We start from the raw sequence: 26,475 nt of genomic DNA on the forward strand, positions 1-26,475 counted from the left end.
GGGACCAAGGGGCAAGTGAGAGGCCAGAGTAGGGAATAGAAGTGGGGAGGGGGAGGTGGAAGGAGAAATCAATATTCATGCATCAGGTTGGAGGCTACCCAGACGGAATCTATGCTGTTTCCCCTCCAGCCTCAGAGTAACCTGTTTACAGAGCAAAGTATCTTTTACTTTGGACTTGTTTGAAAGCTCCCCACCTCACTGACAACTTATTAAATCACTCAGGTAATCGTAATCGATCACAGGATCCACAGTTTAAAATCCTGCCATTTTAATGTGATTCCTAAACAAAGCCTCATAAGATTTTAGGTTAAAAGTGCGTTGCAGTGGAAGAAATTCTGAATTTCGAAGTTCAAAGTAAGATTTTGATCAAAGTGCGTGCACTACTATATACTTGAGATTCGTTTTCTTGCAGCCATTTACAGGAAAATAAGATAGAATTTATGAAAAGCTATACATAAACAAGTAACCAATGTGCAGAAGAAGATAAATTGTGCAAATAAAAGATACTGAGAGCATGAGTTCTAAAGAGTCCTTGAAAGTGGGTCTGTAGGTTGTGGAAACAGTTTAGAGTTCTGGTGAGTGAAGTTATCCACACCAGTTCAAGACACATGGTTGTAGGATCTCTCTCAGAATCAGGTTTATTCTCACCGGCATGTGACGTGAAATTTGTTAACTTTCATCCACCAGTTTTCCCTCCATTTCTACTGTCTTGTAGATGTTAACTTCTTATCATTTCTATTCTTATCATTCCGTGATAACTTCTTATCATTCTCATTCCCAGGTCGACTTTATCCTCAAAGTGTCTTGTGTGGCTGATTTCTATACGTATGGCTAATGTGTTGGTGTGGTTGAGCTGATAGAGACAAGAGATTCTGCAGCTGCAGGAAATCCAGAGTAACACATACAAAACACTGGAGGGACTTAGCAGCTCAGGCAGCATCTATGGAGGGGAATAAAGAGTCGACGTTACAAGTAGACGTCATCAGGACTGAAAAGGAAGCAGGGAGAAGCCAGAAGGGGCAGTGCGGTAGTGTAGTGGTAAGCACAATGCTTCACAGTACCAGTGACCCTCCCTCCCACGCTTCACCCCGCTGTCCTTAAGGAGTTGGTATGACCAGATGTTCCAGTTTCCTCCCACAGCCCACTGGTCATTGTAAATTGTCCTGTGAGCACACTACAATAAAATTGGGGGTTGCTGGGCGGCGAGGCTCGAAGGACCAGGAGGGCCTGTACCGCGCTGCATCTCAATCAATAAAGTGAAGAAGGAGTACGAGCTGGCAGGTAGTTGGTGAAGCCGGTTGAGAGTGAAGGGGAGTGAGTGGAAGGAGGAGGGGATGAAGTGAGAAGCTGCCAGGTGATAAGGTGAAATAGCAAAGGGATTTGGATATTGATCAGAAGTTTCTCTGACCTTGGACTGTAGTCTCGGGGTTCTGAATATAGTCTTCCATTGTGTTCTCAATACAGAATTTAACAGCTGCTTGGACGTAATTGAGCTATTCACAGCCTTTTGGGAAAGGCTCCTGTTGACGTGCTCCCTGTTTTCAGCTTTTACTCTGCTAGTTTCCTTTGTTTCTCCATGGCACATCTGTAGATATTTGTGACTGTTTTAGGTGGCATGCCAAATTTCCTCAAACTCCCAATGGCAGCAGCTATATATTTCATTAGGAGTTTGAGGATATTTGGTATATCACCAAAGACACTCGCACATTTCTACAGATGTACTGTGGAGAAGATTCTAACTGACGCATCACCATCTGGTATGGGGGTGGGGTGGGGCTACTGCACAGGATTGAAATAAGCTGCAGAGAATTGTAATCTTAGTCAGCTCCATCATGGTACTAGCTTCTGTAGTATCCAGCATGTTCACGGAGCAATGCCTCAAAAAGACAGCTTCCACCATTAAGGAACGCCATCACCCAGGACATGCCCTCTTCGCATTGCTACCATCAGGGAGGAGGTATAGGAGCCTGAAGACACACACTCAATGGTTCAGGAATAGCTTCTTCCCCTCTGAATGGATATTGAACCCATGAACACTACCTCACTGTAATACACATGAAATGCTGGAGGAACTCAGCAGACTGAGCAACATCTATGGAAAAGAGTAAACAGTTGACGTTTTGGGCTGAGACCCTTCAGCAAGACTGCTTTGCTGCCACAAAGTTAAAAATTGCACAAGTTATGTCAGTGATAATAAACTTGATTTCGATTCTGTTTCCATCCAATTACAAACCAGCTTTCTTTCATATACTGCACTGTGTATCAACAGAACAAAAGGGCATACGAAACTTAATACAGTGCCAGCCATTGTCACTTAGGGAATTACAGTAAGAACAAAGGTCAAACCATAAAAGCAAGGTTGAAATTTACTTCGAGGGAATTGAAAGGAGAACGTCCATTTTTTCCCTGAAAGAAAAAGTTCCCATTTTAGTGTTCACAATGGTGAGTTAAAAGTCTTGAACCTAAAACCGTGCTCTCTGATCATGTATCATTATAGTCTATTCAAAAAAGAATTGTTTTGCCATGGGAATAGGAAGTGCATATGACTTGTTAAGTATGTGATTTAATGTGTTGATTAAGCAGAGCACATCGACCTTTGTAACTGCACCTGTATGTTGGCCACTGGTGCTCAGTGGTTCAATTTAATATCAGACAATGTGTACAACCTGAAATCCTTACTCTTCACAGACATCCACGATACAGAAGAAACACACAAAGAATGACTGGCAGGGAAATGTTAGAACTCTAAAGCTCCACCTCCCCCTCCCATTGCACAAACAGCAGCAAAAGCATCAATCCCCTCCCCCACTTGCTCCAGCAAAAGCATCAATTCCCCCCCCCCCCCCCCACCATGCTGGCAATAGCAAAGCTGCTAAAGATCATGATCAAAAGTCCATCAAGAACTATTGTCTATCCCAACACTTCAGTATCTCAGACAGGCTCTGTCTCACTAGTGAAGGAGAGAGCAAAATCACTCCTGCAGCAGATGAGGGGAGGCTTGTGGTTCGCTCTGTCGATGTTACGATCTGCAGCAGTGCTTATTCGAATTCCCCTGACTTGAGGACCAACAGATGGACAGACACACACACACACAGACACACACCCACACACCCACTGTCTCTCTCTCTCTCTGTCTCTCTGTCTCCCATTCCCAGTCTCTCTCTAGAGAGAGAAAGAAAAGGCCTCCGTTCAACAACTGCACACACCACCTGCCTACATTTCGGTTAGCGCCACCGGGGAGGAATCGGGTCGCCCACAGGGCCGCACCCTGAAGGTGCACATCTTCCAGGCCGCATCTGGAGATAGTGAAATGCCAGGCTGCTCGGTGAACTCCAAAAGCCAGAACCCACCATCCTTGAGGAACAGTAGTTTGAGTGCCGATGTAGACCATGGACTCTGACAGGACCCCAGCCACCTTGAAAAGATAAAGAGACACGAGAAGAGGTGAAATTAAACTGTTCCAAGAATGAACTGGAAGAAATCGCCCAGGTCTGCAAAAATCTCTGGCGCCATCTTTAGTTACTCATCACTGTTGTGTGCCATTATTTTCAAAGTATATAGTATAATAAGAGTTTACAAGTTTAGAATTTGTCTAAACTCTAAATTAAGTTTACTGTGATGGTGATTGTTGTGAGGATTTTTTTACATTTCCTAATTCTTCTCACTGGGAAAACCAGTACGGCAGCTGAGAGCACCAAATACCTGGTGTGTCGTGGAGGCGTGTGGCGTGGTGGGAGCGGCTGCTGTTGTGGATGTCATGTTCCAATTCAGATTGGACTGTAGTTGACGTGATAATATGTTTCAGGTTCTGGTTGCTCCTTTTCTCGGTTACTATTTTTGGGTGACTTTGAACCTGGGCAGACTGCAGATAACAGAGCTGAACTGAATGTGCCTGGACTCTTTCTACTTTGTATTTTATATTCTGAGTTTCTTGCTTTTTTTTTTGTTGCTGTTTGTGTGTGCTGGGGTGGGAGGGGGTGGTTTGATGTTTTTCTTTGAAAGGGTTCCATAGTGTTTCTTTGTATCGTGGCTGTCTGTGGGAAGAGGAGTCTCAAGGTTATATACTGCATACATTGACAATAAATGTACTTTGAATCTTTGAATCTTGATTGAGAATGGGTAGGAAAGGAGAATCATTAAGGTGAGGGCTGAGCTGAACCCTATATACTACTCTCTCAATTCCTCATAGAATATGGAACACTACAACTGAGTCCCACAATGTTGTGCTGAACTGGCTAAAAAATACAAACCCCATTTCCAGAAAAGTTGGGATATTTTCCAAAATGCAATAAAAACAAAAATCTGTGATATGTTAATTCACGTGAACCATTATTTAACTGACAAAAGTACAAAGAAAAGATTTTCAATAGTTTTACTGACCAACTTAATTGTATTTTGTAAACATACACAAATTTAGAAATTGATAGCTGCAACACACTCAGCAGAAGTTGGGACAGAGGCATGTTTACCATTGTGTTACATCACCTTTCCTTTTAATAACACTTTTTAATCGTTTTGGAACTGAGGATACTAATTGTGGTAGATTTACAATTGGAAATTTTGTCCACTCTTGCTTGATATTAGACTTCAGCTGCTCAACAGTCCGTGGTCTCCGTTGTCTGGTTCTCCTCTTCATGATGCGCCATACATTTTCAATAGGAGATAGATCTGGACTGGCAGCAGGCCAGTCAAGCACACGCACTCTGTGTCTACAAAGCCACGCTGTTGTAGCCCGTGCAGAATGTCCTGCTGAAATAAGCATAGACGTCCCGGGAAGAGACGTCGCCTTGATGGCAACATATGTCTGTCTAAAATCCTAATATATACGCCTCAGAGTCAATGGTACCTTCACATACATGCAACTCCCCCATGCCGTGGGCACTGATGCACCCCCATACCATCACAGATGCTGGCTTTTGCACCTTTCGCTGATAACAATCTGGATGGTCGTTTTCATCTTTGGCACGGAGAACTCGACACCCACCTGTTTTTTTCCGAAAACTAGCTGAAATGTGGACTCATCTGACCACAGCACACGGTTCCACAGTCTTTCGGTCCATCTGAGATGAGCTCGGGCCCAGAGAACTCGCCGGCGTTTCTGCATAGAGTTGATGTATGGCTTCCTCCTTGCATAATACAGTTTCAAGTTGCATTTCTGGATGCAGCGACGGACTGTGTTGAGTGACAATGGTTTTCCGAACTACCCCGGAGCCCAGGTGGCTATAATTGTCACAGTAGCATAACGTTTCTTAGGCAGTGCCGCCTGAGTGCTCGAAGATCACGCACATTCAACAGTGGTTTCCGACCTTGCCCTTTACGCACTGAGATGTCTCTGAATTCTCCGAATCTTTTCACAATATTATGTACTGTAGATGTTGAAAGACCTAAATTCTCTGCAATCTTGCGTTGAGAAATGTTCCTTTTGAACTGACCAACAATTCTCTCATGAATTTTGGCACAAAGGGGTGAGCCACGACCCATCCTTGCTTGCAAAGACTGAGCCTTTGATGGACGCTACTTTTATACCCAGTCATGATACCTCACCTGCTACCAATTAACCTGCTTAATGTGGAGTCTTCCAAACCAGTGTTACTTGAATATTCTGTGCACTTTTCAATCTTATTTTAACTCTGTCCCAACTTTTGTTGAGTGTGTTGCAGCTATCAAATTCTAAATTTGTGCATATTTACAAAATACAATTAAGTTGGTCAGTAAAACTATCGAAAATCTTTTCTTTGTACTTTTGTCAGTTAAATAAAGGTTCACTTGAATTAACATATCACAGATTTTTGTTTTTATTGCATTTTGGAAAATATCCCAACTTTTCTGGAAATGGGGTTTGTAAATGAAAAACCCAAAACCTAAGCTCTTCTACAAACACAATGTCATGGTAGGAACGGAGGTCAGGATATAGAGTCATAGGGCACAGAAACAGGACCTTTGACCCATCTAGTTCTTGCCAAATTATTATTCTACCTAGTCCCATTGATATGCACCTAGACTATAACCCTCCATACTTCTCCCATCTAGGTATTTATCCAGACTTCTCTTAAATGTTGAAATCGAGCCAACATCTACCATATCTGCTGGTAATCGTTCCACACTCTCACCACTCTCTGAGTGAAGTCATTTCCCGTCAGGTTCTCCTTAAACATTCCACATTTCACCTTTTGCCCTTAACCTATGACCTCTAGTTATGGTGTCACCCAACTTCAATAAGGAGAAAGCTAGCTTGGATTTGCTCTATCTGTACCCCTCACAATTTTGAGTACCTAATTTTTCAACTAAATCTCCAAGCAAATAGCAGTTATATTTTGCATCCAGTTTCAAAACCACCCTCTGTAAAACACTTACAATCCTCTGGTTTTGTGAAATCTTTTCCAAGCTTGAAAGTCAGGAGCTTTTTTTTTCTAATGCTGTGGAGTTGGTTTGAAGTCTTTCTTGTTAACAGAAAGGAAATTGCTGCACTTGGGATGTAAGGTTAACCTGATGTCAGTGATGCATCACTCAATCTTTAGCAGGATGCTATATTCACTTATGAACCTGCTTGCCTCTGCTGGTAATAAATTCCCTGCTGTGTCCGGCATTCAGCAATGATTAAATATAATGCAACTCGGATTTTGCATTCCTGATCTGCACATTATCCTCACTTTACCATGGAATGCTAATCCATAATTATGTTGTGAAATTTATTAACTTTGCAACAGCAGTACAATGCAATACCTCCTTCCTGATGGTAATAGTGAGAAGAGGGCATGTCCTGGGTGATTGGAGTCATTTAATGATGGATGCGGTGCCACTTCTGGAAGCTGTTTTGGATACTACAGAGGCTAGCACCCATGATGAAGCTGACTAATTTTACAACTTTCTGTAGCTTCTTTCGGTGTGTGCCCCCCATACCAGACGGTGATGCAGCCTGTCAGAATGCTCTCCACGGTGCATCTGTAGAAGTTTTCCAGTGTGTTCGGTGACTAACCAAATCGCCTCAAACTCCTAATGAAATATAGACAATGTCTTGCCTCCTGCATGGCTACATCGATGTGTTGGGACCAGGTTAGATCCTCAAAGATATTGACACCCAGGAACTTGAAATTGCTCACTCTCTCCATTCTGATTTCTCTATGAGGACTGATTTGTGTTCCCTCATCTAACTCTTTCTGAAGTTCACATTCTAATTACACATTCAAGATTCAAAGTACATTTATTTATTAACAAACTATGTATGCAGTATACAACCCTGAGATTTGTCTTCCCCACAGACAGCCACAAAACAAAATTATGGAACCTGGATGAGGCAGTGGAGGGATGGGTTAGTAAATTGGCTGATGACACAATGGTTGGGGGTGTTGTGGGTAGTGTGGGGGGCTGTCAGAGGTTACAGTGGGATATTGATAGGATGCAAAGCTGGACTGAGAAGTGGCAAATGGAGTTCAACCCAGATAAGAGTGAGGTGGTTCATTTTGGTAGGTCAAATATGATGGCAGAATGTAGTATTAATGATAAGACTCTTGGCATTTTGCAGGATCAGAGGGATCTTGGGGTCCAAGTCCATAGGACACGCAAAGCTGCTGCACAAGTTGACGCTGTGGTTAGGAAGGCATATGGTGCATTGGCCTTCATCAGCCACTGAGTTTAAGAGCTGAGAGGTAATGGTGCAGCTTTATAGGACCCTGGTCAGACCCCACTTGGACTACTGTGCTCAACTCTGGTCGCCTCACTACAGGAAGAATGTGGAAACTATAGAAAGGGTGCAGAGGAGATTTGCAAGGATGTTGCCTGGATTGGGGAGCATAAGAGGGCACAGTTTTAAGGTGCTTGGAAGTAGGAACAGAGGAGATGTCAGGGGTAAGTTTTTTACTCAGAGAGTGGTGGATGCCTGGAATGTGCTGCCTGGCCAGGTATGGTGATAGAGGCAAATACATTAGAGGCACATGATTGTGAGGAAGATGGAGGGACATGGACATGGTGTAGGTAGGAGGGATTAGTCTTTTGGGTGTTTTTTGACTTGCTTTTTAGCTGGTTCAGCACAACGTTGTGGACCAAAGGGCCTGTTCCTGTGCTGTACTTTCTATATTATGTTCTTCAATAATAAATTTACTTTGAACTTTGTATTTTAAAAATACTTTTTTGGCAGTGAAACGCTTCAGGATATTGGAGGTTTAAAAGCAACTAAAGAAAAGCTTTTGCTTGTAAAGTTATGCACTTTTAACTAATTGTGATTGAAATAACTTGGCAAGATTGTGGCACTGGTATTCCAGTACATTGTTCCCTGGATTAGTAGATTTATGCAGCCATTACCCTGTGGTTGCATTCTTGAGTTTATTGTGTATCATTGGGAGTTGTGTTCCAACCCTCTGTCAGGGAAACACTTTGTGCTGTTATGCACCATCTGGTGGTCAGGTTAACTTTCATGACTTGGAACTGCTGGTCAGAAGACAGCTGGATACAAAAGACCTATGTTTATTAGTTCAAATGGTTAAAGATTCATTTGTTATGAAAGTATGTATGCACTATGCAGCTCTGAGGTTTGTCTTCTCCAGATAGCCACAAAGCAAAGAAAACCATGGAAGTCGTTCAAAGAAAAATATCAAACCCACCCCCTGCACAAAATTAACAGCAACACGATCATCAACCCAAAACCCCGCCTCCTCCCGCACAAAAAAACTCACGTACCTGCCATATGGCAACATGACAGAACAGTGAAAACGCAGAATATTAAATACCGTAAAACTGAAAGAGCTCGCAGTCCATAGTGTAATCCATAAATCACAGAACTTCGGTACCATCCTCTAACAGTGTTGAAAGAGATACCACTTGAATGCAGAGGCCTTTCCTCGGGCAACAGCGAGCAATAGGCTACCACACAGACTCCTTCTCCTGCAGCAGTGGAAGTCCTGTCACAGCTGCGATCAAGGGGCAGGTAGTTGGCTTGCCCTTTGCATTAGCCTTGATGTTTCAATCTTCCTCAATACTTAAGTCAGTGAAATGGAGTCTGTCACGGGCTTATGCCCTTTTCTAAGCTTCTTCACCTTGAGGCTGCTCACGCTCGAGCTTGCTTACTGGAATCTTTTCGGAGACCGCAGAGTGCAAAATCACTCAATCGCTCTCCAAACTGTAAATCACAGGCTCTCACAGTTCCAGAAATACAGTTAAGATAAAAAAGCAGGCATAAAACAAGTGAAATAAACAGTTTTTTGGACTATGCGGAAGATGTTGACCGAGGAAGTGTTGTACAATGGCTCCGTCTTGACCAGGTCTCTACTGTTACTGACAATAATATATTTTGATCAAATGACAAGCTGCATATTTCTAAATGCCTGGCTCCAGTGTTAAACACTTCACATTTGATTTGACAAACTATGCATTTGTTACATCAAAATACACGTTGGCGTCAACTACGAGAATGGGTGCAGAAGAGATTTTCCAGCATGCCGTCTGGATTAGAGGGCATGTGCTGTAAGTAGTGGTTGGATAAATTATGGATTGTTTTCCCTGGAATGGTGGAGGGGAGTCTGATGGAGATTTAGAATTGAATGAGAGGCACAGATTTACAACGTAACGCTTTACAGCACCAGTGATTAGGGTTCAATTTCTGCTGCTGTCTGTAAGGAGTTTATATGTTCTCCCCGTAAATAAGTGTATTTCCTCCTGATGCTCGAGTTTCCTCCCACAGATCAAAGCTGTACGGGTTAGTACGGGCTAGTAAATTGTGGGCATGGTCTGTTGGTGCCGGAAGCAAGGCAACACTTGCAGGCTGCCCCCTGCTCATCCTTGGACTGTGATAGTCATTGAGCATTTCACTGTGTTTCGATGTTTCGATGTACATGTGATGTTTAGATAGAGTAGACAGCTGGTATCTTTTTCCCAGAGAGGAATTGGTTGGGAATTTGCTCATCTATGTTATGTAATACTGTCGTAGATCATACTGCAGACCACATGGCTACTCCTGCACTTGAAGGCACTGGTGAACTGTGCATGATGCTGAGATACATCCTAGGATGCGCTGGGACACATCATCAGTGATGTAATCTGGAGTCACCTGGTGTTTCAATATCTCCCAGGTAACCCAGCCAGGGTTCATCAGACCTGGCTTATGTCCCAGCAGCATTAGTCCATGGGTCACACCTCTTGATCCATAGGCATCTGGAAGCTCACTTAGCAGCCTCTGTGACGGTCCTGATGGCTCTTTTCTTTGCAGCCCCCTGTGATGACAAGGAGAGAGTAGGTTTTGCAGAGCAAGCAGCCAGCAAAACTTCTACACCCTATCTCTGCAGGCTCGCACCGTGCCCTCCACCCCTGTCTCTGGCTCTGCTCTACCAGCATAAGTACCTGTTTCTGGGGTTTTATTTCCCGATTTATGACAAACCACTACCTTGTGGAGACAGTGGTCCTCGGACACCACCTGCCACCTTGTCACTTGGTTTGCTTAATACATTGATATGAAAACAGTACTGTGCAAAAGTCCTAGGCACATGTGAAAAAAGTTCTGTATAGCGAAGATGCTTTCAAAAGTAATGAAATGAGGTTTTTAAGTTTCTAAAAAATTACTATGAAGAACAGTAAGCAATAAAAGACAAAGTAAAATATATAGAAAAATTTGCCAGGACAATCATGGTCATGAGACCATGATCGCCCAAGTCATATAACACAGCAAATAATAATAATGTATTGAAAGTCACGGTAATCCGTGGTACAAGTTTATCCCCTCAGTTTGGACGATCTCAGAAGATTCCTCAAAAAGTGATAATGAAGCTGTGGAGCAGCACACTTCTCCCTTTTTGTGGGTGACGTCTCACTTGAAGCGGAACATGCTGGTGGTTGGTTGGTGGGTTAACAACGACGTTGCGAAGTCCCTGAGGCACTTAAGGTGTTACTAATAAAGTCATGTTTGGCACTGAGCGAGAGAGATAAATAATTCAAAGGCTGCTCAAAGGGACAGGTTTTATACAGGGATTCTGAAAGGGAGCTGTAGCCTGCCAGAGAGATCTAAGGAGAAAATTTTGAATTCTTTTACTTGTACATAACAATCATATTCCTCTTGCACTTGTAGAGAAGACAATTTTCATTACTTTTTATGCTCACCTTCACATGGTCCCATCTCAGACCCTCCTTTTTTTTCCCCTGGATCTCTGAAGGGAATCTGACTTTTGATCTGGCAGATAGCAGAGTAACAAAATTCATTATATTACTGCTGGTGCTTCTTTAGCCTCACCTTCAAGCACTCTTTACAACTCACGTTCTCTGTGTTATTTTTATTTGTACAACCTGTCTTCTTTTGCGTGCTGACTGTCAGGCAGTCTTTGTCAGTTAATATATATTTTTTCCATAAATTCTATCCTATTTCTTTTGCCACACACACACAAAATGCTGGAGGAACTCAGCAGGTCAGGTAATGAATGGAAATGAATGTATGTTCGACATTTCGGGCCATGACCCTCAGGCCTGAGAAGGGAGGGGGCCAAGCATTCTAATTCTGATTCCTATTCCCGTTCTGACTTGTCGGTCCATAGCCTCCTCTTGTGACACGATCAGGCCACACTCAGGGTGGAGGAGCAATATCTTGTATTTCATCTGGGTAGCCTCCAACCTGATGGCATGAATTATGACATTTTTTCCAGTTTAATTTTCAGTCTATTCCCCATTCTAGCCTCTTACTTCTTCTCACCTGCCTATCACATCACCCTGGGTCCCCTCCTTCTTCCCTTTTTCCTACGGTCCACTCTTCTCTCATCAGATTCCTTCATCCCCAGCCCTTGACCTCTCCCACCCACTTGGATTCACCTATTACCTTCTAGCTATCTTCTTCCCCACCCCCCCCACCCCTTTCTTCTCTGTTCCTTTCCAGTCCTGAAGAAGGGTCTCAACCTGAAACATTGACTACTTATTGATTTTCATAGATGATGCCTGACCTGCTGAGTCCCCCCAGCATTCTTTGTGTGTGTTGCTTTGGATTTCCAGCATCTACAGTCTCTCGTACTTATAACCTGTCATTCTGTCTAGCAACATGTTAATTGAAGCACTCATTTTAAAATTGTGCTTTTGTGTTCTCGAACTGGTCCCAATGGAATGTTGATGGGATATAATTTTAGTACTTGATGCTCTAATTTCTTTCCTCCAGTGGTATTAATGAAGCTTGTTGATTGCACTGATAGCTCTGCTTAGTATGAAAAGACAGAAAGAGTCTCCTTGGGAAGGTATTAATGTTTTTCCCAGGAGTATATCTTTCTTCATCTTTTCCATCCCATCACCCACTCAACTTGAGCAGAAAGGTTTCACGGTAAAGCCAATATTACTTCGTACACTGGAGTTCGATTGATTTCATCTTATTGTTTCATAGTACATGGACATACGGACTTCAAAATAGATTAAACAGGAGAATATCTGCAGATGCTGGAATCCGCAGTAACACACAAATTGTTGGAGGAACTCAGCAGGTCAGGTAGCATCTATGGAAATGAATAAACAGTTGATATTTCGGGCCATGACTCTTCATCAAGACTGGAAAGGAAGGGGAAAGATACCAGAATTAAATGGGGAAGGAGAATAGCTAATTGGTGATAGGTGAAGCCAGGAGGGTCACCCAGGTCGTGTGTGATGTTCTCCTAAGGGATTGTCTATTGATGGCAGTAGAAGCTGATGCAGGGTCCACGTAACTGTGATGTTAGGGTGAATTCCCTTAATGGAGAATGCCTGTGTGTGACTTTGCTTAACATGGAGAGGCTGATGCACGAGCAGCCACCACTCGGTCCTTGACAGATCGGGGTCAGGGTGCAGTGGCATGGGTGCAAGATGACTGGGTCAGGGTGCAGTGGCCTGGAGTTCAAGCTTCACTGCTGCAGCTTCTTACGCCAGCTCCACCGTTGAGGTCTTAGTTGTGTCGCCCTTTGTCTGGGACCACTCCCTTGACCTTACTGCCATGGGCATCTCTACCAGGAGCTAAGTGACAGATGGATAAACCTCAGACAGCTTCGCTGTTGGGATCTCAGGAACTAACAAGTCTCTGCACTACAACAAAGTGACGATCCTCATGCACTGGGTAGGGGAGGCACCGGCTGGTCAGTCTTGTCTAGAATCACAAGCCAGCCAGGGCAGTACGATATGGAGAGCAAGCTGTTCCCTATGTAACAAGCTTCCCCTCTACACGCAGCTGATGAACCCAAAGGAATTGTGGAGACTGATACATTTTGGCACCATTAATGTCGCAGAAGTTGTCAGTCAGTGCTTAACCGAACGTAGGACTGTCTTAGCATCTCCAGCTCCAGGTTTTGCCCTCAGGGTTTACTCCTGAAGCCTTCCCCATGAGTGGGTATAGCCACAAGACAGCAGAGTTTTCCTTCTCCTAGATGAGCTGTCAACCATGGCTGACAAGCCCCATCTGCCCAAATGACTGGTCTTAAGGTTCCAGTCACCCATCTTTGCCCTTTCTCCTGTCAATAGAAACTGTTTCGCTGGGCTTCGTAGCAAAGCCACACATGAAGGCCAGGATCTGCACTTGGTCATCAGAGGCTATTTGAGATGCATGGCACTAGAAGCACTTACTAGGTAGAGGGAGCTTATCCCAGTTCTTACCCCTGGCTATAACAACCTTAAGGAATATTCATGAATTAAACCTGCATTAAAGGCTCCGGTGTGGGAGTGCAAAGATACAGAAATTTTCACTTGTTTCTCAATCTAAGCCCCTTTAATGTGCTGGTCACAATTGTGAACACACAACTTTTCAAGAAACCAAATATCTTCGTGAATGACTGAAGCAATAGGTAATACCCAAGGAAAGATGTCCACACTGGCCTGGCATACCTCGTAGTCCCAATACACTCTCTACGTGTTCCACGTAGGGGTGCTCACACTTGTATCTGTAATGGTTAATCTTTGATGCTATTGCTCTTTTTTCTTCAAAACTCTGCTATTATATTTGTTCCTTATCAGTTCAAATGTTGCATTTCGGTGTCATTGGCTATGGGTCATCTGACTGACCTTTAACACCTTCTTATTGGCTCCAATCCAAACCAGCATCCATTTGTTGCCCTTCTTCTGCGAGTGAACTCTGGTAACTTTATGGCTCTTTGTTCTAAATCAGTAACCAAACCAGTAGCCATCTCGAATCAATTGGGGCAGACACAGACCTCCACCATTCACAAACCTACATGTTATATCTAACTCACAAACACCTCACAAATAAGTTCTTATTTGGAAATTATGTCTAGTCCAGCAGATTACCTGGAACATCATTGTGTCTACTTTAAAACACCGATCACACCAAGCAACTCTCGTTCACAAAATGAAGGATGCAGAGCAGCTTCACAAAATGGCAGCCTCCATTTCTTCAACCCCCTGGCACAAACAAAAACAATTAGTTTTTCTACTTCCACTGTCCTTGATCAGAATCAGAATCAGGTTCAATACCACCGGCATCTGTTGTGAAATTTGTTAACTTTGTGGAAGCAGTACAATGCAATGCATGATAATATAGAAAAAACTGAATTACAGTAAGTGTATATGTATGTATAGTAAATAGTTAAGTTGAAATAAGTAATGCAAAAAAAAAAGTAAAAAAATATTGAGGTAGTGTTCATGGATTCAGTGTCCATTTAGAAATCAGATGGCAGCTGGGAAGAAGCTGTTCCTGAATGGCTGAGTGTGTGCTTTCAGGTTCCTGAACTTCCTTCCTGATGGTACAATGAGAAGAGAGCACGGCCTGAGTGATGAGGGTCTTTAATGATGGACACCACTTTCCTGAGGCACTGCTCTTTGAAGATGTACTAGATAATGAGGCTAGTACACATGATGGAGCTGACTGAGTGTACAACTTTCTGCAGCTTGCTTCGACCTTGTGCAGTCCCCCCCCATTACCAGACTGTGATGGAATCAGGCAGAGTGCTCTCCACGGTACATCTGTAGTATTCAAGTGTCTTAGTTGACTAACCAAATCTCCTCAAAATCCTAATGAAATATAGCCACTGTCATGCCTTATTTATAGCTTCATCAATATGATGGAACCAGGCTAGATCCTCAGAGATATTGACACCCAGGAACTGAAATTGCTCACTCTCTCCACTTCTGATTCCTCTATGAGGATTGGTTTGTGTTCCCTTGTCTTACCTTCTCTGATTCATTCAAATTCACTAATTTGTAAACTAGTTCTTTCTGGCCAACACCTGCTGTTTATTAATGCATGATGGGAGCCCAGAGTGAGCCAGTTCTGTCGCTTTGTATCTGCTGCCTTGAAGTCACTCTGATCTCACTCAATGAGTAGGAACTTTGAAAGAGGTCAATCACACAAATCATTCTGCTTAGTGCTGACTGCTCTTTGTAAATTAAATGTGATCTTGTGATGCAGGTTGTTCAGCAGTACGGGCCACGCATCTCATTTTCGTGCAAATTTGCCTCCTTTCCGTGGGTTCAGTTTTCTTCAGTTGGAGTGGTGTATATCATCCTACAAAGTTCAAAGTAAATTTATTATTAAAGTGGATAAACAGATCTACTATTTTAAAGAAAGCATTACTGGATCAGTGTGTTTTATCACTATCAACATCAGTTAAACACAATTATCTGAGTATTTCTCTTTACAGTTTGTGAAAGCTAATTGTCTATGTTAACACAGTTCAACAGTGCTCCGTCAACGTTTAAGTTCACTAAACACATCAGATTCTGCAGATGCTGGAAATCCAGTGTAACACACGCACAAAATGCTGGAGGAACTTAGCAGGTCAGGCAGCATCTATGGAGGGAAATAAACAGTTGACGTTTCAGGCCGTGACCCCTCTTCAAGACTGGAGACGAAGGGAGCGGAAGACACCTTCTGGAGAAGGGTCTTGGCCTGAAAAGTCTTTTATTCCATTGCGATACTGACACGTGTGACTTATGTTTTATTCTCTCAAACTGCAATATGAATTCAATCATATGATGATCACTGCCTCCTAAGGGTTCCTTTACGTTAAGTGGACTAATGAAATCTGGGTTACTACACACCACCAGATCTAAGATAGCCTTTCCCCATGTAGGCTCAAGCATAAGCTGCTCTAAAAAGCCATTTTGTAGGCATCCAACAAATTTCCTCACTTGTGATCTGACACCCACCTGATTTTCCCAACCCCTTGTATATTAAAGCCCCCCATTATAATTGTGACATTGCCCTTATTACATGCCCTTTTCAGCTCCTTTTGCAATCTCATCTCCACATCTTGGCTACTATTTGGAAACTATATACATATGATTCCCATAATGTTTTTTTCATCCTTGGAATTTCTTTAACTCCACCCACGAGATTCAACATTCTCTGACCCTGTCACCTCTTTCTAAAGATGTAATTCCACCTGTTACCAACAGAGCCACACCACTGCCTCTGCCCTCCTGTCTGTCCTTTCAATACAAAGTATATCCTCTCGGATTCAAGTGCAACCTGTCCCTTTTGTACAGGTCCTGCCACAGAAGAGGACCCAATGATTAAGAAATCTGAATCCCTGCCCCCGCTCCAATTCTTCAGTCACGCATTTATCCGCTACCTCATTCAATTCCTATCCTCACTGTCACATGGCACAGGTGGCAATCCAAGATTACTACCCTTGGTGTCCTGCTTCTCAGCTTCCTTTCTAACTCCCTGTTTTCTGTTTTCAGGACCTCCTCCCCATGTCATTGGTACCAATATGCACCATGACTTCTGGCTGCTCACCCTTCCTTTTCAGGATATTGTGGATATTGTGACATTCCTTTTCAGAAACATTGTGGGCCCTGGAGGAGGCAAACTAGCATCCTTGTTTATTTTTTGAGTCCACAGAATCACCTATCTGATCCCTTAACTATAGAGTCCCCTCTTCAGTTCTCTGCCCTTTTGAGCCACAGGGCCAGACTCAGTGCCAGAAACACAGCCACTGATGCTTCCCCCAGGTAGGTCATCCTCCCCACCACCAACAGTACTCAAAATGGAGTATATATTGTTGAGGGGGGTTGCCACAGGGGTGCTCTCCACTATCTGACATTCTCCCTTCCCTCTCCTGACAGTCACCCACTTATCTGTCTCCCGTAGCCATGGAGTGACTACCTCCTTGTAGTTCCTGTCTATCACTGCTTCATTTTCCCTAATAAGGTCTTTGAGGTACAGCTCCAGTTCCCACCTTGATCCACCTGGTGCAGATTTGGCCATCGGGAAGGTTGGTAGTCTCCCGGAAATCCCACATCTGACACCCAGACATCTAAGGTCGGGGGTTCCCATCCTTTTTTTGTGCCATGTACCAATACCATTGAGTAAGGGGTCCATGGACCCCAGGTTTGGAACGCCTGTATGTAGGTGTTTCTGTCCACGTTCCAAAGATGTACGGGTTAAGGTTAGTAAGATTTCCTTCTAGATGAGCTGCCAACCATGACTGACGAGCCCCATCTGCCCAAAAGTGACTGGTTTTAAGGTGCTAGTAACCTGTCTTTGCCCCCTTCTCCTGTCAGTAGAAACAGTTCCGCTGGGCTTAGTTGCTAAGCCACATGTGAAGGCCAGGAGTTGGATTTGGTTGTCTGAGGCTATTTGAGGCACACACTATTGGGAGGATTTGATAGATTTATTTATTTATCGAGATACAGCAGGGAATATGCCCTTCCAGCCCTTCCAGCTCCCCCGATTTAACCCTAGCCTAATCACAGGACAATTTACAGTGGCTAATGAACCTACCAATCAGTGCTACTTTGGACTGTGGGAGGAAACTCATCTATTCACAGGGAGAATGTACAAACTCCTTACAGTCGATGGTGGGAATTGAACCCAGATCACCTGTACTGTAAAGCGTTGTGCTAATGGCTACACTACCGTGCCGCTCCAAGGTAGTGGGGATAATGGGAGCTTATCCCTACTACCTCCTCCAATTATGACAACGTTAAGGAACCTAGCTTGCTAATTTTAGAACGATTCATGAAGCGTGTTAGTCTTTTCTCATTCATCTCAGTAACCTGTGCTGAAAATATCCCAGAGGGGAAAGTGGGTATTCTTTTCTTTGCAACTGCACCACATTACCACATCTAGTTATTATTACGAACATTTGATCCCCTTGGTAACTGAAAAAATTTGCTCAATTAAAACCTTGCCCTTGAGTCTAAAGAAAAAAAGCTTGCTGCAGGTATCTATGCAAATGATATAATAAGGATCAGCAATTAAGGAAAATTGTTTCATGATGACCTTCAAACAACATGGATCTCATTTGCTCAGAAATTACCAGAGGACTACATTAGCCTATAATCAGCTTTCCCACTTGTTCATGTGGCAGCTGAATGCCAAATCTCAATTGTCCGATATTTTGGAGTTACCCTGTGCCTGGATGGTGAGGCATCACTTGGAGTATTGTGAGCAGTTTTGGGTAAAAGGATGGAATGATGTTGGAAAGGGTTCAAAGGAATCTCACAAAAGTGATTCTGGGATAAATGAGGCACATTTTTGATGACTCTGGGCCTGTACTCATTGGAATTCAGAAGAATGAGGGAGGATCTCATTGAAACCTCTCGAATGTTGAAAGGCGTTGATAGTGAATGTGGAGAGGATGTTTCTGAGTTCCTCCAGAATTTAGTTTCAGATTCAGGTTAATCTTGAGCTTCAGTCTATTCTCAAAAGCACATGAGATAACTTGTCTCTGATAGTGGCAGGCTATCTTCAATCACTGCAGGTTGTAAGTGTCACCCTGCTACCGGCACCAACATAGCATGCGCACAATTTACTAATCCTAACCCATGTCTTTTGCACTGTGGGAGGAAACCAGAGCACTCAAAGGAAACCATGCAGAAACGCGGAGAATGCACAGACTCCTTACCGTAAAGTGTTAGGCTGTAAAGTGCTGTAAAGTGTTAGGTTTTGTGGCTTCTGCAGCACGCCGCTAAGTATTTCACACATGAGTGTGTGGTTTGGGTAAAGAAATATGTAGATTTTTATGCACGGGACAGTCAGGAGCAAATGAAGGTAGAATTTTCCCCGTAACTCTAACTTCATTATTGAAGCGAAACAAGCTGTTTTAAAAGATCAAAGTTCAAAGTAAATTTATTATTAAAGTACGTATAAGCCTGATAGAATCAGTGAAAGTTCACACCAATTGAACCGCATCAAGTGTTTTGTGAGGTGTTCCTTAAGTACCTCAAAAAATGAATGATCTTCAATGATTATCATCTATTTGTGGGATATTGAACAACATGCGAAATCATAATCAGAATAAGAATCAGAATTAGGTTTAAAATCACCGGCATATATGTCGTGAAATTTGTTAACTTAATGGCAACAGTACAATGCAATACATGATATATAAAATTGAGAAATAAAACTGAATTCCATTAAGTACTATATATGTCTATTAAATAGTTAAGTTAAAATAAACAGTACAAAAATACCCCAAAAAAATAGTGTGGTAGTTGATTCAGAAATCAGATGGCAGAGGGCAAGAAGCTGTTCTTAAATCACTGAGTGTATGTCTTCAGGCTCCTGTACCTCCTCCCTGATGGTAACAATGAGAAAAGGGCACGTCTTGGGTGGTGGAGGAACACAAAGTTCAAAGTAAAAGTTATTGTCAGAGTACATATACGTCACCACATACAACCCTGAGATTCATTTTCCTGCAGGCATGCTCAGCACATCTATAGAACCGTAACTATAACAGGATTAGTGAAAGATCAACCAGAGTGCAGAAGACAACAAATTGTTTAAATTCAAATATAAATAAATAGCAATAAATAACAAGAACATGAGATAATGAGATAAGAGTCTTTAAAGTGAGATCATTAGTTGTGGGAACATCTGAATGATGGGGCAGTAGGTCAGGCAGCATTATGTGGGGCAGCTGGGCAGTCATTACATGTTTTATTCCATACCCATACTCTAACTTGTTTATAAATATATTTTAATTCTCTATAATTGTTGAATGTTGGTTTTTGTTGCGTGCCGTGCCCCGACCAACACACCACAGCTGATTCCTAATACATGTGCATGTACATCATTGTGTGCCTTGTCGGATGATATTGGGCAAGCGTGGTCTTTCCACGACCATGATTGTTCTTGGCAAATCTTTCTGCAGAAGTGGTTTGCCATTGCCTTCTTCTGGGCAGTGTCATTACAAGACAGGTGACCCCAGCCATTATCAATACTCTTCAGAGATGGTATGCATGTCATCAGTGGTCGCATAACCAGGACTTGTGATATGCACCAGTTGCTTATATGACCATCCACCCCAACCCCCACTCCCATGGCTTCATACGACCCTGATTGGGGGGGAAGGGGGCTAAGCAGGTGCTACACCTGGCCCAAGGATGACCTGCAGGCTGACAGAGGGAAGCAGCACCCTATAACTCCTTTGGTAGAGACGTATCTTCACCCAGCCACCCAATGTACATGTATGCCAAGTAAAGTTGATGCTAGAGGCTGGATCTTGCCTGACCACAGAGCTCCTTCAGCATTTGGAGAATTAATTCAGACTTCTAGCAACTTCTTGTGCACAGTTCAGCTCTTGTATTTTCTACCTTTATATCAGTCACAACGCTTCAACTGTAAATTCTTAAGGAAAATCCTGAGATTCTGAAAGTTACTCTTGAGAAGCAAAAATTCTCTGGGATAGGACGGCAGTCATTTTGGCCTGTGAGGAGTTGCCTGTTAGAGCACCAGAAAAAGGGATAAGTCTTTGGAGAAGAAAATTCACTGCGAAACAAAAGAGATTAGAGTCACAGAATCACAGAAAAGTACAACACATAAACAGACCCTTCTGCCCATCTAGTTCATGCTGAGCCATTTAAACTGCCTACTCCCATTGATCTGCACCAGGACCAGAGCCCTCAATACCTCGACCATCCATGTACTTGTCCAAAACTCTCTTAAAAGTTGAAATTGGGCTCGTGTGCACCTCTTACCCTGGCAGCTTGTTCCACACTCTCACCACCCTCTGAGTGAAGAAGTTTCCCCTCATGTCCTCTAAACTTTTCACTTTTAACAGATGATCTCTGGTTGTAGTCCTACATAACCTCAGTGGAAAAGCCTGCTTGCATTTACCCTATCTATACCCCTCAAGTTTTGTATACCTCTATCAAATCTTAGACCATGAGGCCATAAAATATAGGAGCAGAATTAGGCCATTTGGCCCATCGAGTCTTCTCCCCCTCATTTCATCATGGCTGATCCATTTTCCCTCTCAGCCCCAATCTTCTCTGTTCTCCCTGTATCCCTTCATGCCCTGACTAATCAAGAATCTATCAACCTCTGCTTTAAATATACCCAATGACTTGGCCTCCATGGCTACCTCTGGCAACAGATTCCACACATTCACCACTCTCAGGCTAATCTACGTTCCAAGGAATAAAATCCTAACCTGTTCAATCTTTCCATATAACTCAGATCCTCCAGACTTTGCAACATCCTTGTAAATTTTCTCTGCCTTTTTCAACCTTATGTGCATCTTTCTTGCAGATAGGTGGCCAAAACTGCATGTAATACTCCAAATTAGGCCCCACCAACATCTTAATTCAACTTCAACATAACATCACATCTCCTGTACTCAATACTTTGAGAATGAGCGTGTTCCCGAAGATCAATGTCGCTCTGCAGTTCGCATTGCTGCCTTCGTTATTGCTACCAGCTACTGAATTCTTGTAGCCCTTAATAAAAGGCACTTCAGGATCTTTCCAGATGGTGTGAAATGTTTGTTTTAACTGAAATGAGAAGTCAAGAAATATTTGAATTTAAACCAGATACTGCAATTAGTTATGTGACATTTTAACAACAGGGGAAAGGGCTCTTGAAACTGTTAATGAGGAAAGGCAAATTAATGCTTCATTAGCTTAGTAGCACAAGGTGTCCTGCAGTGATCACAACAGATTGTGAGCCAGCGAGCTGCAGTAATTGAGGGGCCCTCCCAGTCAGATCCCTCCTGTATGCCGAGAACATTGTCTCCACATCCCACTGCCCACAGGAGGACTGCAGTGGGGTGGAGTCAGTAACCCAGCTCTTTGCACACTGTGGGTTCACGGACAGGGCGTGGAGGAGGATGAAAGTGTCTCGCTTCATCCCCAGCAGCTGCATAACGGAGGACTCTGTGATCTACGCGCTGTTCCCGGGGACACACACGGAGACAAACATCCGGTGCTGCTGGCAGATCATCAACTCAGTGAAAGACGCTCTTTGGGCGGCCCGAAACTTGATGGTCTACCAGCACGTCGAGATGTCCGTGGGAGAATGCTGCCGACTGGCACATTCTCGACTTCAGGAGTACGTGCTGAGGGACGCACTGAAATTTGGTGCAGCCACTGCAAGGGCCCGGTGAGGAAGGACCACGGTTTAGGGTGCTTCTCCTGTGGGAGTGGGAGGGGTTGGGTGACGGGGAGTATACCCCTCAACAATGGTTGTACAATATAAGCCAGCTGAGTGCCACATGAAAGGCTGAGAATGTATAGAATGTAATGGTAATGTCTGTTAGTATTCAGAGTTATTGAATAGTTTATTGGAAATAATTTTATTGTGAATAAAATATATTTTGTTAAAAAAATTGACGTTGATTTTAAAACAATGTTTCCTCAGCTCTGTTATTAGCCCATACTGAAGTACAAAATCACAAACACGAGAAAATCTGCAGATGCTGGAAATCCAAGCAATGCACACAAAATGCTGGAGGAACTCAGCAGGCCAGGCAGCATCCATGGAAAAGAGTAAACAATTGATATTTCAGGTCAAAACCCTTCTTCAGGACTACTCAGGATTGCTACCTACCTGCTGAGTTCTTCCAGCATTTTGTGTGTGTTGCACTGTAAAATTCCTGTTTGTATTTGTGTACATTCTAAATTTCACAAAGCTATCATGCTGAAAAGGCCACTATCCCCAGAGGCGAAGGTGGGGCCAGTTCCGCTCACTGCCCTATGCTGCTTAACTGGGCTCTGCACTGAACTGAGGCTGAAGCTGTGGCCTGGTCGGCTGCTCTGGGCTTCATATCTGTGGGCTTTGTGATGTTTACTTGGCTCTGCCCTGAGCTGAGGCTGGGGCTGGGGCCATGGCCTGTTCTGTGCATTGAACTGAGGCTCCGTCCACACTAGACCGGATGAATCCCTAACCGAAGCTTTTTCTCTTTGTTTTGACCCTCCGTCCACACTGAAATGGCATCTTCCTCCCCTGAAAATGGAGATTTTCAGAAACGCTCTCCAGAGTGAATAAATCTGAAAACGCCTAATATCCGGCGTACTGTGTACGGGGTAACCGGCTATTTTTAAAACCGCTGTCATGACGTGCCGGAACAAATGGTGGTGGCAGCGCGGCATTTCATTGTTTTCGTGAACACAACCTCCAACACCACAACAATATCTGACAATAGACGTGTAACAGCCTAATGTAACATTGTATGGAAATACAAGATGACACTGATGCAGGCATGTTTTATACACTTAACAAGGTGCTTTATTAATGTATTGCTTGTGCAAACATTCAATAGGTACAATTGTCACTTTTGCTCAGTAACTCGTTATATTGCACATGTTAAATGCAGCAAAGTAATACACAAAGACATGGCAAAAGTAAAGGCAAACAAATGAGGTAACAGCAAATTTCACTTTTGCCCAGTAACAAGCCGTATTGCATTTAGTTGTAGATGTCGTCCCTTTCATCGGTGAAGAGACTATGGCTGGAGGAAATGTTTCTGGACAAACGCGCACCAAGTCTTTCGTTTGGCAATTTCCTTTTAAGTTTTTCTAGTCTGTAACTGGACAAACGCGCACCAAGTATATCGCTTCCTCTTCGCTTGTTCTCTGTGTGTCCTACGCAAGCCCAGTAGGAGGAGATTCGCCCAAATATCTGTTTTAATGTGGACAGAGGTATTTTTAAAAACGCCTAGTGTGGACGCCTGTCGTTTTTACGCGAAACCAGTGTTTTCAAAATTATCCGGTCTAGTGTGGACGTAGCCTGACGCTAAGGCTGTGGCCTGGTCGGCTGCTCTGGGTCCCTAGCTCTGCACTCAACTGAGGCTGTGCCCTGCTCTGGGCACTGCTATGTTTACTTGGCTCTGCGCTGAACTCAGGGTTGGGTGCGTCTGCACCCACTCCCTCCTTCCCCCACCACTCCTTCTCTGTCACCTGTCCCACATCCCTCCCGCAGCTTTCCACCCCTGCCGTTCCCAACATCCTTTGCTCCTGCCAGATTTACAACTTGCTCTCTGCTCTGCATTGACAAATATAGTACTGTGCAAAAGTCTTAGGCATCCTAGCTGTGTAAGTGTGCCTAAGACCTTTGCACAATACTCTACGGAAAAAGAAGTTAAATTAAACGAGTTGGCTAAATAGAGAGGGAAAAAAATAGTGAAGTAGTGCTCGTGAGTTCAATGTCCATTCAGAAGTCGGTTGGCAAAGGGGAAGAAGCTGTTTTTAAATTGTTGAGTGTGTGTGTGTGTTGAGAGTAAGCCAGAATTTGGATTCAGGTTATTTATCCCATGTACATTGAAACATACAGTGAAATCACTGCCGGAAATGGGGGATTGGTGGAAACGCTGCACAGGATTGAAATGAGCTCCAGAAAGTTGCAAACAAATTGTGTTGCTGTTATATTTTAAGGCATCTTCCAAATATGTCTGATATCCAAGAACTTTGGGTGGGTTCTGAATACAGTATTTTGAATTGTTTTTAATTATCAGACTATCACTGACGTTGATTGTTTCCCCCTCTTTCCAGGTTCTGTGGTTTGCTGTGATTCTCATGACCAAAACTTTTATAAGCCTGCTGATGAGTCGTTGACCTGCAAGATTCAATCAAGTAGGTAAGCTAAATGCAAGATGATTTCTTGTCAAAACAAATTTGAGAAGATGTCCAGGGTTTCTTTGTCACATGTTCTGAGCTGGAAAATTTCCTGGCTGTACGTGAGTGACTGAGTTAAAAATCTGGATAAGTGCCTCAAAAGCAGATGCCACCAGTAGTATGTCTGTACGGTTTCACAGGCTGAAATGATTTCTTATAGGTGTTAAAAGTGTAATGGCACAGATACCCCTTTAATAACTTAGGTTTATGCTGAGAAAACGTTGTGAAGAGGAAGGGACCGTTCGGTAACATGTTTAGTAACTCTGAAGATCTAACCTGGACTCAACATATCGATGCAGTGACTAAGGAGGCACAACAGTGGTTATATTTCATCAGGAGTTTGAGGAGATTTGGCATGTCACCAAAGCCACTTGCAAATTTCTACAGATATACCATAGAGAGCATTCTAACTGGCTGCATCACTGTCTGGTATGGGGGGTGGGTGAGGGGGGGATACTGGCTACTGCACAGGATTGAAGTAAGCTGCAGAGAGGAGTTTTAAAATTAGTCAGCTCCATCATGGGCACTAGCCTCCATAGTATCCAGCATCTTCATGGAGTGATGCCTCAAAAAGGAGGCATCCATCATTACTACCCCATCACACAGGACATGCCCTCTTCTCATTGCTACCATCAGGGAGGAGCTACAGGAGCCTGAAGACACACACTCAATGATTCAGGAACAGCTTCTTCCCCTCTGCCATCCGATTTCTGAATGGACACTGAACCCATGAACACTATCTCAGTACTTCTTTGTTTCTATTTTTGCACTATATATTTAATTTAACTATTTTAAAATATTGTAATTCACAGTTTTTTTCCTATTATTACATTGTACTGCTGCTGCAAAGTCAACGAATTTTACAACATGGGCTGGTGATATTAAACCTGATTCTGATGTGATAATGAGGTTTGGACAAGACTTCTTTTGAACTTTGCCTGTTCAGTGTTTGATGGGAAATGGACTGCAAAGTTCAATTTTAATTATCATTCAAACGTGCATGAATACCCATGAATACAGACAAACAAAACAGTGTTACTTCTGGGCCAAGGTGCAAAACACATCCCCAACACTCCCACACAGCGCAAAGCACACATAGCACATACAAGATAGCAGTAAACATACAGTCACACTAAAAACAATACAATAATTGTTGTGTGGGGTAATGGCTTACTTGCCAGTCAGAAGCCACTTCCACTGTGTCGATTGTGATTGGTGCATTTGAAAACTGCAGCTGCTCTTCCCATTGCTTGGCCTGTGCGTCATAGCACCTAGAGTCCCGTTTCAAGCACCTTGAGGATATAAAGTATAGCCTGTGTGAAAGGTTCACTATCTCTCCTTTGTCAAAGGCATGTTGCACAGAGCCCTTGGGAAGGTGTGCTCCACATGCACTTTCAACTAAATATCTGTTGAATATTTACTTCTGTAGTTTGTGTAACTTGGGGGAACTTAACTGTGTAAATAAACGATTAATATGCTTATTCGCAGTTAGTGATCTCTGACTCACTCACAAAACCTGTGAACCTGCTTCAACAATACAATAATATGTGTAATGTGATTGCTATTCAGTTCCCCTTCACAAACTGACTATGGTAAATTCCATAAACCTTCCTCAATTTCTCTCCCCTTTTCCTTCTCTCTTTTTCCATTGCTCACTATGACTCCATCTTATCCATTCTCCTCTCCTCATCTGTCCATCTCCTCCCT

General features: G+C 43.2%; 1 protein-coding gene across 8 annotated transcripts in view; it reads left to right on the plus strand.

The window, feature by feature from the left end:
- sipa1l3 (signal-induced proliferation-associated 1 like 3) overlaps positions 1-26,475 on the plus strand; it is a 406,609-nt gene that overhangs the window by 108,611 nt on the left and 271,523 nt on the right. For 7 of the 8 annotated variants that reach the window (XM_072274491.1, XM_072274490.1, XM_072274495.1 and 4 more), the window contains one exon: positions 24,646-24,730. The gene's annotated coding sequence lies outside the window, so the exon portion shown is untranslated. The remainder of the gene's footprint in view (positions 1-24,645; positions 24,731-26,475) is intronic. The other variant, XM_072274492.1, reaches the window with a different exon arrangement.

The sequence above is a fragment of the Mobula birostris genome, chromosome 12 (assembly GCF_030028105.1).
Source record: "Mobula birostris isolate sMobBir1 chromosome 12, sMobBir1.hap1, whole genome shotgun sequence".
Taxonomy (NCBI): domain Eukaryota; kingdom Metazoa; phylum Chordata; class Chondrichthyes; order Myliobatiformes; family Myliobatidae; genus Mobula; species Mobula birostris.